The following is a 9,539-nucleotide window of genomic DNA, read 5'->3' as shown; positions in this document are numbered from 1 at the left end:
TACACTACGGCAACAAGTTGCATTACTCTGAAAAATATCAAATATGTTCCAAGCATCTGTTCCATGTTTGGATGTGTTGGATTCTGTTACAGGCCACTATGTAGACCAAATTAAACAGATTTCAATTGTTAATCTGTGCTTTCGGGTTCAGTGTCATCTGTTTGTTTACCGTTTAAACTGAGACCACATCAGTGTTTGGTGGTCGGCTTAGCAGGTTTCCACGTCGCCGTTCTCGATGAAGGTCATGTTCTTGAAGAGCCCCCCCCCCCCCCCCCCCCCCCTCTCGTCTGATCTCTCGTACGCAGACCGTTCACAATTCCCCCTTTTCTAGATCTTCTTTCTGTTAGTCTTATTTGTGCAACACTTGTATAAAATTGTATTTCCTACATGATCTTTGAAAACCTTTTTGTTCAATAAAAAATCTGAAAATAATTGTTTTTTTTCTTACTCTCTCTCAGCAGCATGTTCATCATGTGGACCAAAACAAGTGAGAACAAACTCATGAAATATTACCTTAATGGCTATCTGATCAGATTTATTTTTCAGATGTACTCGACCTCGTTTTCTGAAAAAGTAAGGATGTTAAGTGAAATGTAAATAAAAACAGAATATGATGAGTTGCAAAACACTGAAACCCCACATGATTTGCCCAATTTGAATTTGATGCCGACATGTATCAATCAAAGTTTGGACTGTGGCATCTTGTGAAACGCTTAAAAAAAAAAAAAAGATGGAACATCTTCCAGTTATTAGGGTTAGCTGCCAACATGTTGGCAACGTGCTTGGACTGAAAAGTCTTCCTGTCGTACAAAAAGATGGACAGAGGCATCTCTCTGAATGACGGTGCTCGCAAATATTGCAACACTTGAATGTTTTTTTGAACATTTCATCGTCTCCAGTTCATATTATCATTTATAATATGATGTCAGGTTTCAGCTCCAGTGAGCTTTCAGTCTGTTAAGATTGCTTATTACAATTCTGCTATTTTGTTCACCTTTTTTTTAAAGGGATACTCAGATTTGAGTTGTCTTTTATTTAGAAACTGCTTTTCTTTTTTAATGATAGGCCTAATTGTTTTGTGGTTTCAGAAAGATTTTTTTGGACAAAGTTAGGCAATTTTACTTTGAGGAATTTTTAACTACTTATTTATTTATCTACTTTAAACAGTTTACAGACCTTTCATTGAAGCCCAGGTGCATTTATTCAGCTTTGTCCTCATAAGAGATCCTCATACGTCAGAAAAATTAACTTTTTTGAATGACAGTTTGATATGTTAGTCACAGCAAAAATGAAACTGCACAGAAGAGGTCTAAAGAGGAGTGTGATGATAGTCTGCTTAAAATGTGTTATTTATGAAGTATGCTATTTTTTTAATTAGGAGCTGTTGTTGTTGGTATTGTATTTGGATCGTCTGTGTGAACAACACTTAAAGCCAAACACAAGTCCTCAAAATGCAGACACTTCCTGTTGTGACAACCACAAATGTATCAGCAGAGGCACTGCTTTTCAACAGGCAAGGCAGGTAACTGCTTGGGGCCCCAGACCAGACCCTGAAGGCTCACAAGCTTGACAGACTGCTATGTGTCGAATGCATTATTAGGCTACCGTTAAAACCAAAGTTTGAAGAAGAAACAGGAAAAAAATGGAGCCTCCCCCCCAACTGTCTTTTGCCTAGGGCCCGACTCTAGAATCACCTCTAACTGCCAATTGTCCCTCTCCCCATTCAGGTGCCTTCAGGTAGAGAGGGGCGGAGCCAGTTCATTTGATTTTATGCACCTGGGCAGTCTGGGCCTGGGTATTTAAGCTGGCTTCTCATCCTGCTCTCTTTCTATTGCCATCACCAACTTTGTTTACTTCAAAACGGTGTGGTCGCTCCCTTTTCCAGTGCACTGAGTCTGGGTTGTGATATTCACAGACACCGTCTACATGTCTAAGACTACAGTGAACTGAATGTATCTAAATGGTAAGTGCTTTTACACATCAAGCTAGAACTCTCCTTAAGAAACCAAACACATAAATTAACAAATTATAGCCTAAATAAGTTTAGCGCACACGTGAAGACTTCCGGTTTTCCAAGTGTTAATGGTTAGCCCTTCTGCTGCCATGGCAACTAGAGGTAGGCTGCGACATTACATCTGGATCTGAATACACGAAGAAGCACATCAAAACTATAAAAAATAGTCACTGTAATGAATCCACAGTCATGTATTAAAATGCGCAGTCACTCTGTCTTTACATAGAATAATGTTTTAGTCACGAAAATCGGAGCTAAACATTGTGGTTTGTGTACACTTCCGGTTTTATTATGACGCGGTGCGGAAACGGACAACACCAGATTTTTGTGCGGCTTCCAATTAAATATCAAAACGAAAAGACATTTATTTACATTTATTTATTTAACATTTATGAAATGATAAGTAATTATGTTTTTTTTTTTGTTTACAGATCTGTAAAGCTTGCTAGCTTGATTGATTCATGTTTTTTCTAATGTCTTCCCAGCAGCTGGACAGTTTATGGTCCTGGAATATTCACCTGCTCTGCCTCCATGAAGCAAACAGAAGAGTTAAGAGTTTGTCTCTCCACAGACCAGCTGAATTCTCGTTCTTTGTGCTGGTAATGAAACACTGAGCTTCAAATTGTTTCAGGTATAAAAATACAGGCTGAAGATTTTAACACAAGCAGAGGCAACTTTTGAACATTTCCTGCAAAGATATATCGCTTGAAATGCTTGACTGTCATTTTGACAACATTCTGCCCAAGAAGAAATCAATCCAGGTCATGACAGGTGCAGCTGTGACTCAGTGGGTTGGTTGTCTCTCAACCCGATGGTTGGGGGTTCGATCCCCAGCTCCTGGCTGCAGCCAAGTGTCGATAAGATAAGATAACACTTTATTGTCCATTTGTCTTGCATTACAAGCTCAAAAATCCTTACATCCTAATCAGAGCACATCATACTCTATAGACAGAATGTAAAAACAGCGTAAGTTACATTAAAAATCACAGTTCAGCAGTGACATAGATAAATAATGTTAGGAGATTGTCCTTTAAAGTGCTCACGGTCCATGTGCCGCCCAGTGCAGGTACATTAATGATTGGAAATGTGTGGGGTGGGGTTTGGCCTGCCTCCGCTCTATTGTTTGTTCAGCAGTGATATGGAGTGAGGAATGAAAGAGTGTTTGTACTTGTTCCTCTTACAGTTTGGCACCATCAAGCGCCTCCCAGAGGGCAGGAGCTGATACTCCTCATGTAGGACATGAGAAGGGTCGGAGGCTATCTTCCCAGTCAGTCTGAAGGTGTGCTTAGTGCAGCTCACCCGGAGCGATGTGTCCTTGGGAAAGACACTCAACCCCAAGTTTCTCCTGCTGCTTCGGCAGCAGTGTATACTGGGATTAGTTATACTGATGGACACTTCTGCCATCTAGAAAATGTAGATAAAGTTTTAATGTTGGCTGTTCAGGTTGAACCATATAACAACACGACCAGAGCAATGCGTAACCTTCTCAGGCATGTGGACGTTAACCTGCAAGGAAGAACGAAGGCTGGCTTTGCTAGCACTGCTAACATTAGCCACACTTTGCAATCTAATTTGACATTGTTTACCCACAGATGCTGTTTAGCCGTGTTGAATTAATTGTGTCCAATTTTGACTGTTTCTGGTAGTCTTCTTAACTTCAGACTAGTTCACAAGTCTGAAGTTTAATTGGCTGGGAAATTAGCCGCCTAGGAGCATCCCTAGTTTTGACTGGCAGAACTGAGGTCTACATTAAAATCCCCGGTCCACATCAACGTTGTGAACTCGTGCAGGTGAAGTGTGCTTGGGCATGGCACAGATTGCCTAGTGTGAGTGCGCCCACTCAAGAGAGTTCAGGTGAGGATTGTACCTATCTCCGATTTCAGCAGCAGATGGATCTCATTACTGATATGTCGCGGCTTGTTGGTAGCTGGTAAAGCCCCGAGGCTTAGAGTTAATTAATTCCCCAGGGTGTAACACCAAATCATTTATACAGAATTACCTGAGGTGTGACACCAAAGACATTAGAAAGCAATGTTTTTTGATCCTCTTAACTAAAGTTGATCTGGTTATTCATGAGCTAAAAAAGTCGCATACTAATGCACAAAAAGGCTTCTCATCACTGTTGACCAAACATTTTAAAGCTGCTCCACAGGAACTGAACTCATGAAAGGGAAGTTTCTTTTGCAAAATACATTTTGCATTTCAGCCTGATTAAGTTTGACCGGTGAAGGAAATGTCGGATTGTCCAACATTAGGCAACAAAGAGAGGTGGTTTGTTCCATGTAGCTCCTGAAATCTGACCCAGATGTTTGTTTAGAGGCAACGCTTGGGTCCAAATAGACAATCTGAGGGGTATTTTATAGTCCTTAAAGCCAATCCTTGACAATCATGCCAAGATTTCTCATCAGTGCGATCAGGTACAAGCGGCACAGGAACTTAAAACGTCCAAATCAGGTGACCAAACTTCCCAAACATTACATTTTTAATAATAGCCAGTTTTGTTGATTTGTGAACAGAGTAGGTAACTTTGTACAGCAAACAGAACAACAGCTTTGTACCCGTTCATCTTAAAGAGTCGACCTCCTCCAGCTGCATGCTCCTAACAGACCGCGCTCCTCGTTTTTACAAAACAAGAGTGGCAGTCAAATGGAAAATCTCTCAAACCTGATTCTCCTTAGAGTCTCCTGAGTTCACATTAGAAAACAAAGCAGTTTCTTTTGATTCCATCACAAAACTGAAGCACACATTTGTGTCTTTGTCACAAACCTACGGTTAAAATCTTCAAACAGAAAAAATGTTAATGGTGTTACAGTTCTCTAAAATAGTACCATAACAGATTCTAGGGCCCTATAATGGAAAATGGTGCACAAATATACATCACCTGAGAAAATAAGCCTCATCATTTGTGCCTGTATTGGCAAAAAAAAACTACCCAATCACAGCGGAGTACGTTAATCACATTCCTAACGCACACAAGTTTCATGCTTCAGACTCTTGTAGTGAAGACACTTTTGGTTTCCTCTCCACAGAAACCCGCTGTCACATTCAGCTCCTTCAAAAAGACAAATTCAAATTCAGACAGGAAGTAGGAAGTGAACCTACAGCAGCAGTTTGAAATGAGGGCTTCAGTGGCGGCAAACAGCCAGCCAGCCTGCAGCAGTGGAGGAGCAGGTCCTGGTCTCTGGTCTTGACTGCCCCCCCCCCCCCCCCCCCCTTCTCCCTTCACAGCGTCGCCATTTCCAAGCTGCTACACTCTGAAGCCTGCGCTGCCGCTCAGCCCTTTGTGTGTTGGGGGAAGGGAGCTCAGCAGGCAGTGAAACGGCTCCACAGCTGCTCACTCTCCATTTTGGAAAGGTTACCTCGTCACAGATATTCTGATCTCAGTATGGCCAAATGTTTGATTACGCCGCTTTGTGTGCCTTATGTGAACTCCAAAACTAATAAACTGTCTGACAGCCATGTGGACAGCAGAGGGAGGAGGTCAGGTTTGTCTTTGTGTCTTGACTGTCGGAAGAAGAGAGGGAAAGCTATTTAAAGAAGTCTACAGAGGAAGCATTTGAGGTTTTTCAGTTTGAGACGGGGGAAGAGCTTCAGAATAAACATCGATCTTTTTTTTTTTCTGCAGAAAATGAACCGAAGAGCTGAGAAGAGGAAGGTGTAGAAAAAAGGCTCAAGCCATTGTAAAACAAACAACAAAAACGTGGCTGATGTCAAAGAAAACTTGTGTGCTGGGTGTGTACACAAAACAGGTTTCATCTGTTTAGACAGCGTTGAGGAAGACGCAGAGGCGACGGACTGACGCAAAACCATCAAATACTATCAGAGTGAAAGTCAAGACTCATTTCTGTGGTTTTGATTTTAAACAAAATGGGGTAAAAGAACTTTGGAAAAGTAATCTTTTATTGATACAGCAGCAGATCCGATGATGAACAGTCTTTGGCTTTAGAAGCTGTAGGAGTCACACAACTGTGATCTTTTTAACATGATTTTTAATATAAAACAATGAGCCTACAAACTCTGTCAGCTCATCAGGACTGAAAATATTGATGTATAGTCATGTTTGCTTACCGGCATTGTATGTTAGTGATAAACACAACCACCGCCGTCCTCTTTCATGCACGTCCTGCTCCGACCTCCACCTCAGCGGCAAGGAAGTGTGGACAACAGGAACGTAAGGAATACAAAGGAGAAATCCTTCCTGCATATTATCCCATATGCTCTTTTGCAAATTGTCTCGACATAACACTTGTTGTGAATTAGCGCTTTACAAATAATGATTGATGATATACTTCTTTGGATGGTCCATCAGCTTCAACTGGTCTGAATATCTCCACATCTATAAGTTAAATTGCCATCATAATTTGCTCAGACATTGATGGTCTCCATCGGTCAAAGCTTAAAGAATCTGGTAATCTTCCCCCCCCAACCCCCCCTTTAGATTAACAAATGTATTCTAATTGACTGTTGCAGTGGTCACCTTGAACAGAGGTGTGATTCTTCTGCATTTATCCAGAATTCCAGATTTTGCAACACATTCAGGTGACTCATCATATAGGGTTTTCACACTTGCAGAAAACTCTTGAAAACCTCCTGATATTTCCAGGAGGAGTTGTATGTGTGAACGCAAACAGCTGAATTTTTCATTCTGACTTCACCCAGTTTTGTTTTTCCAGTTTTTTCAGCAGAAACTCCGAGTGAGCTGATGTGAGAACGCAGCAGGATATAATCAGGAGAATTCAGCTCGAGGCAATGGGAGGGGGGAGTGATGTTTATATCCGGTGACTGCTGCTTATTTTGTTTATATTGCGATTTTGTTGAACTACCTGAGCATTGATATGAAGACAAATATTCTCATTATAGCATCGTAGTGCGGACTTTGTTGCTTCGTCCTCTACTTCTGCATTTTTTTTATACCTATAAAAAAGTATTTTCATGAACAGATGTGGTGGTAGTTTGTCTGTGTAATCATGTTCAGCTCGCCCTCTGACTGACTTTTTATGTCCATCGAGTCTCTTTAATTTTCCTTTTTTTAAAATAGTTTGTGATTCTGGTCCATTAAGCCTCAGGATACATGTTTTAGATCAAGCTGAAACGTTGTCCTGGGGCACATTTGAATCTCTGTTTCCTCTGACTCTGTGTCTAACTGCACCACCAGTAAAATCCAAATGTGTCAATCTGAAAACCACTCACACTTTAAATCACTCTTCTTAGTGTGTGCCCCAAAGTATTGATAGAAGCAGCAGATCCATGTTTAGAGAATTTCATTGGCTACAAGAGATGTCATTCATTGGCACAGCTACGTGCAGTTGGATCTCAGAACAGGGGGCATACCTCCTTTCAAAGAAGGCTCTCATTGGCTTTTATAGGCTGTAATGAGGTGTCATCAAAAGGTCAGCGGAATAGCAGAGTTTTTTTTTAACAGTTTTGAGGATGGTTGTGGATGTAGCGTGTTTGGATTCAATCTCTAACTGGATTAAAATCGTGGTGACTCATGGCAGATAGGCTACGTAGCCACTGAGTAAAGAAGTAAAATCTGAGGATTTAATGAAGATAAAATGACTTAGATTTCAAGTCTTTGGGATTTTATTTCTTAACTCCAGCAAAGTTAAAGTTGACCGGACAGTTGTTGATAGCAAATCCCAGAAAAGCAGTCACTTCCTGAAGTGTCGCTGGTTGCCTGACAACGACTCTGAGACAGGAAGTAGTTCAGCAAATGAACCCTCCTAAAGTCGTTTTTAATAGCTTGTTTTTTGTAGTGATGAAAAAAAACAAATAAAACTTGTTAACGAGTTTGAGAGCTGCTTTTTGAATGACTTATTTAAATGGAGGCTTGCTGCTTACCATTTTCCAGTTCTTTTTTCCAAGCTAAGCTAATATGCTGCTGACTGAGATTTGAGAATAGCATTGTTCTTCTTATGTGAGTCAAACAATCCCTCCTCCAAACGCAGTGAGACAGTTTCAACATTAGTTTTTAATTTGCGGCGTCTTCAATATTAAGCCTTCAGCAGAACAATTTCTGCTTCATGGACTGAACTGGTAAATTATTTCCAAACACTCTTGAGGTTTTCTTTCACCACGTGTGTCTCTGTATGTGTTGATACTTTGAGCCAGACTTCCCATTATTAACGTCCTGTTCGTTATCTGTGGGCCTTTTAAAGAAATAGCTTTGCATCGTTTTGAAAATATCAAAGAGAGTTCAGACGAGGCCTTAATGATGGAGAATAGAAATGCATCTCAAAAATCTATACATGACATCAGATCGCTTTATCGCTGAGGTTGGCGGTCCCATCAGTGTCCGACAAGCCTGCAGTGATTTCCTGTTTATTGACAAACACATCCACAGGCTGCCTGCTGATGAACAACATCATCAATGATTAATGACAAACGGCAGCAGACGTATCGAGTTTAAAGCCGTCTCAGAGGGTGTGATTTTGAGTGATGATGGACATTTAATTTCTGCTGGTTTGGACTGAACGGCTTCACAGTGGTGCAGTAGTTAGGGCTGTTGCCTCACAGCGAGGAGGTTTCTGGTTTGAATCCCCGTCTGACAGGAGCCTCTCTGTGTGGAGTTGAATGTTCTCCCCGTTCATGTGGGGGTTCTCTCCGGCTTCCTCCCACAGTCCAAAGACATGCTCGTTAGGTTAACTGGTGAATTACCAGTAGAAGTGACTGTGAGTGTTTGTCTGTGTGTCAGCTCTGTGATTGACTGTTGCCCTCTTGCCCAATGACAGCTGGGATTGGCTCAATTCCCCCCCCGACCCCGAACAGGATGAGCAGTAAAAGTTTAAATATTTAAAAAATCTGTTGATTCTAAAGTAATTTCTCACTGTGGATTTTGCAAACATACTTGAAATATGAGGCTCACCAGCAGCAGCCGCCATGTTGGAAATGCTGTCTCAGTCTAACTTTTAGTCAACCTAACGACAGGCTGAGAGCTGGAGCTGAGGCGGGTTTTAAGAATCCTGACGAATTGTTACCTAATAATTATTTATAGTCGCACAACTTACAGAAACAGTTTTCATATCAAACTGATTAATTTGAGAGTTTGAAATCTAAATACTGAGTTGATTTCCAGCTGAAAAATCATTACTTTAAATTAGGGCTGTTAACTAGATTAATGATTTATTAAGGTCTGAAAATAATGCACTAATATTTTTGATCAGGAATAATCTCATGCTATTTTGTCCCTTCAGGCTCACCGTAGATAGTCGTCCTCAGTGTCTCCCTGTAGTCTCAGTGATGTAAAAGAAGGACCCTGCTGCATCATTTCACTTTAACAAACTCTGAGACAGCTCAGCTGACAAGTCCAAAGTAATATCCACCTCATGACATCACACATTTACCTTTGTTACCTTTCCTTTGGGCTGTTTGTGATCAGTAACCACTTCCTGTTTCAGTGGTTAAGTTAATGTTGTTACCTTTGATCCACCTGAAGGTCATACATTTATTTCAAAATAAAAGCACGGTTGAATTCAAACAGCAAGTAAAGTACGCTAACCTTAAAACAATACAAAATTTCAAAATA

Source organism: Labrus mixtus, chromosome 7, assembly GCF_963584025.1.
Source record: "Labrus mixtus chromosome 7, fLabMix1.1, whole genome shotgun sequence".
Classification (NCBI taxonomy): Eukaryota; Metazoa; Chordata; class Actinopteri; order Labriformes; family Labridae; genus Labrus; species Labrus mixtus.
Note: the sequence above shows the minus strand (reverse complement) of the source record.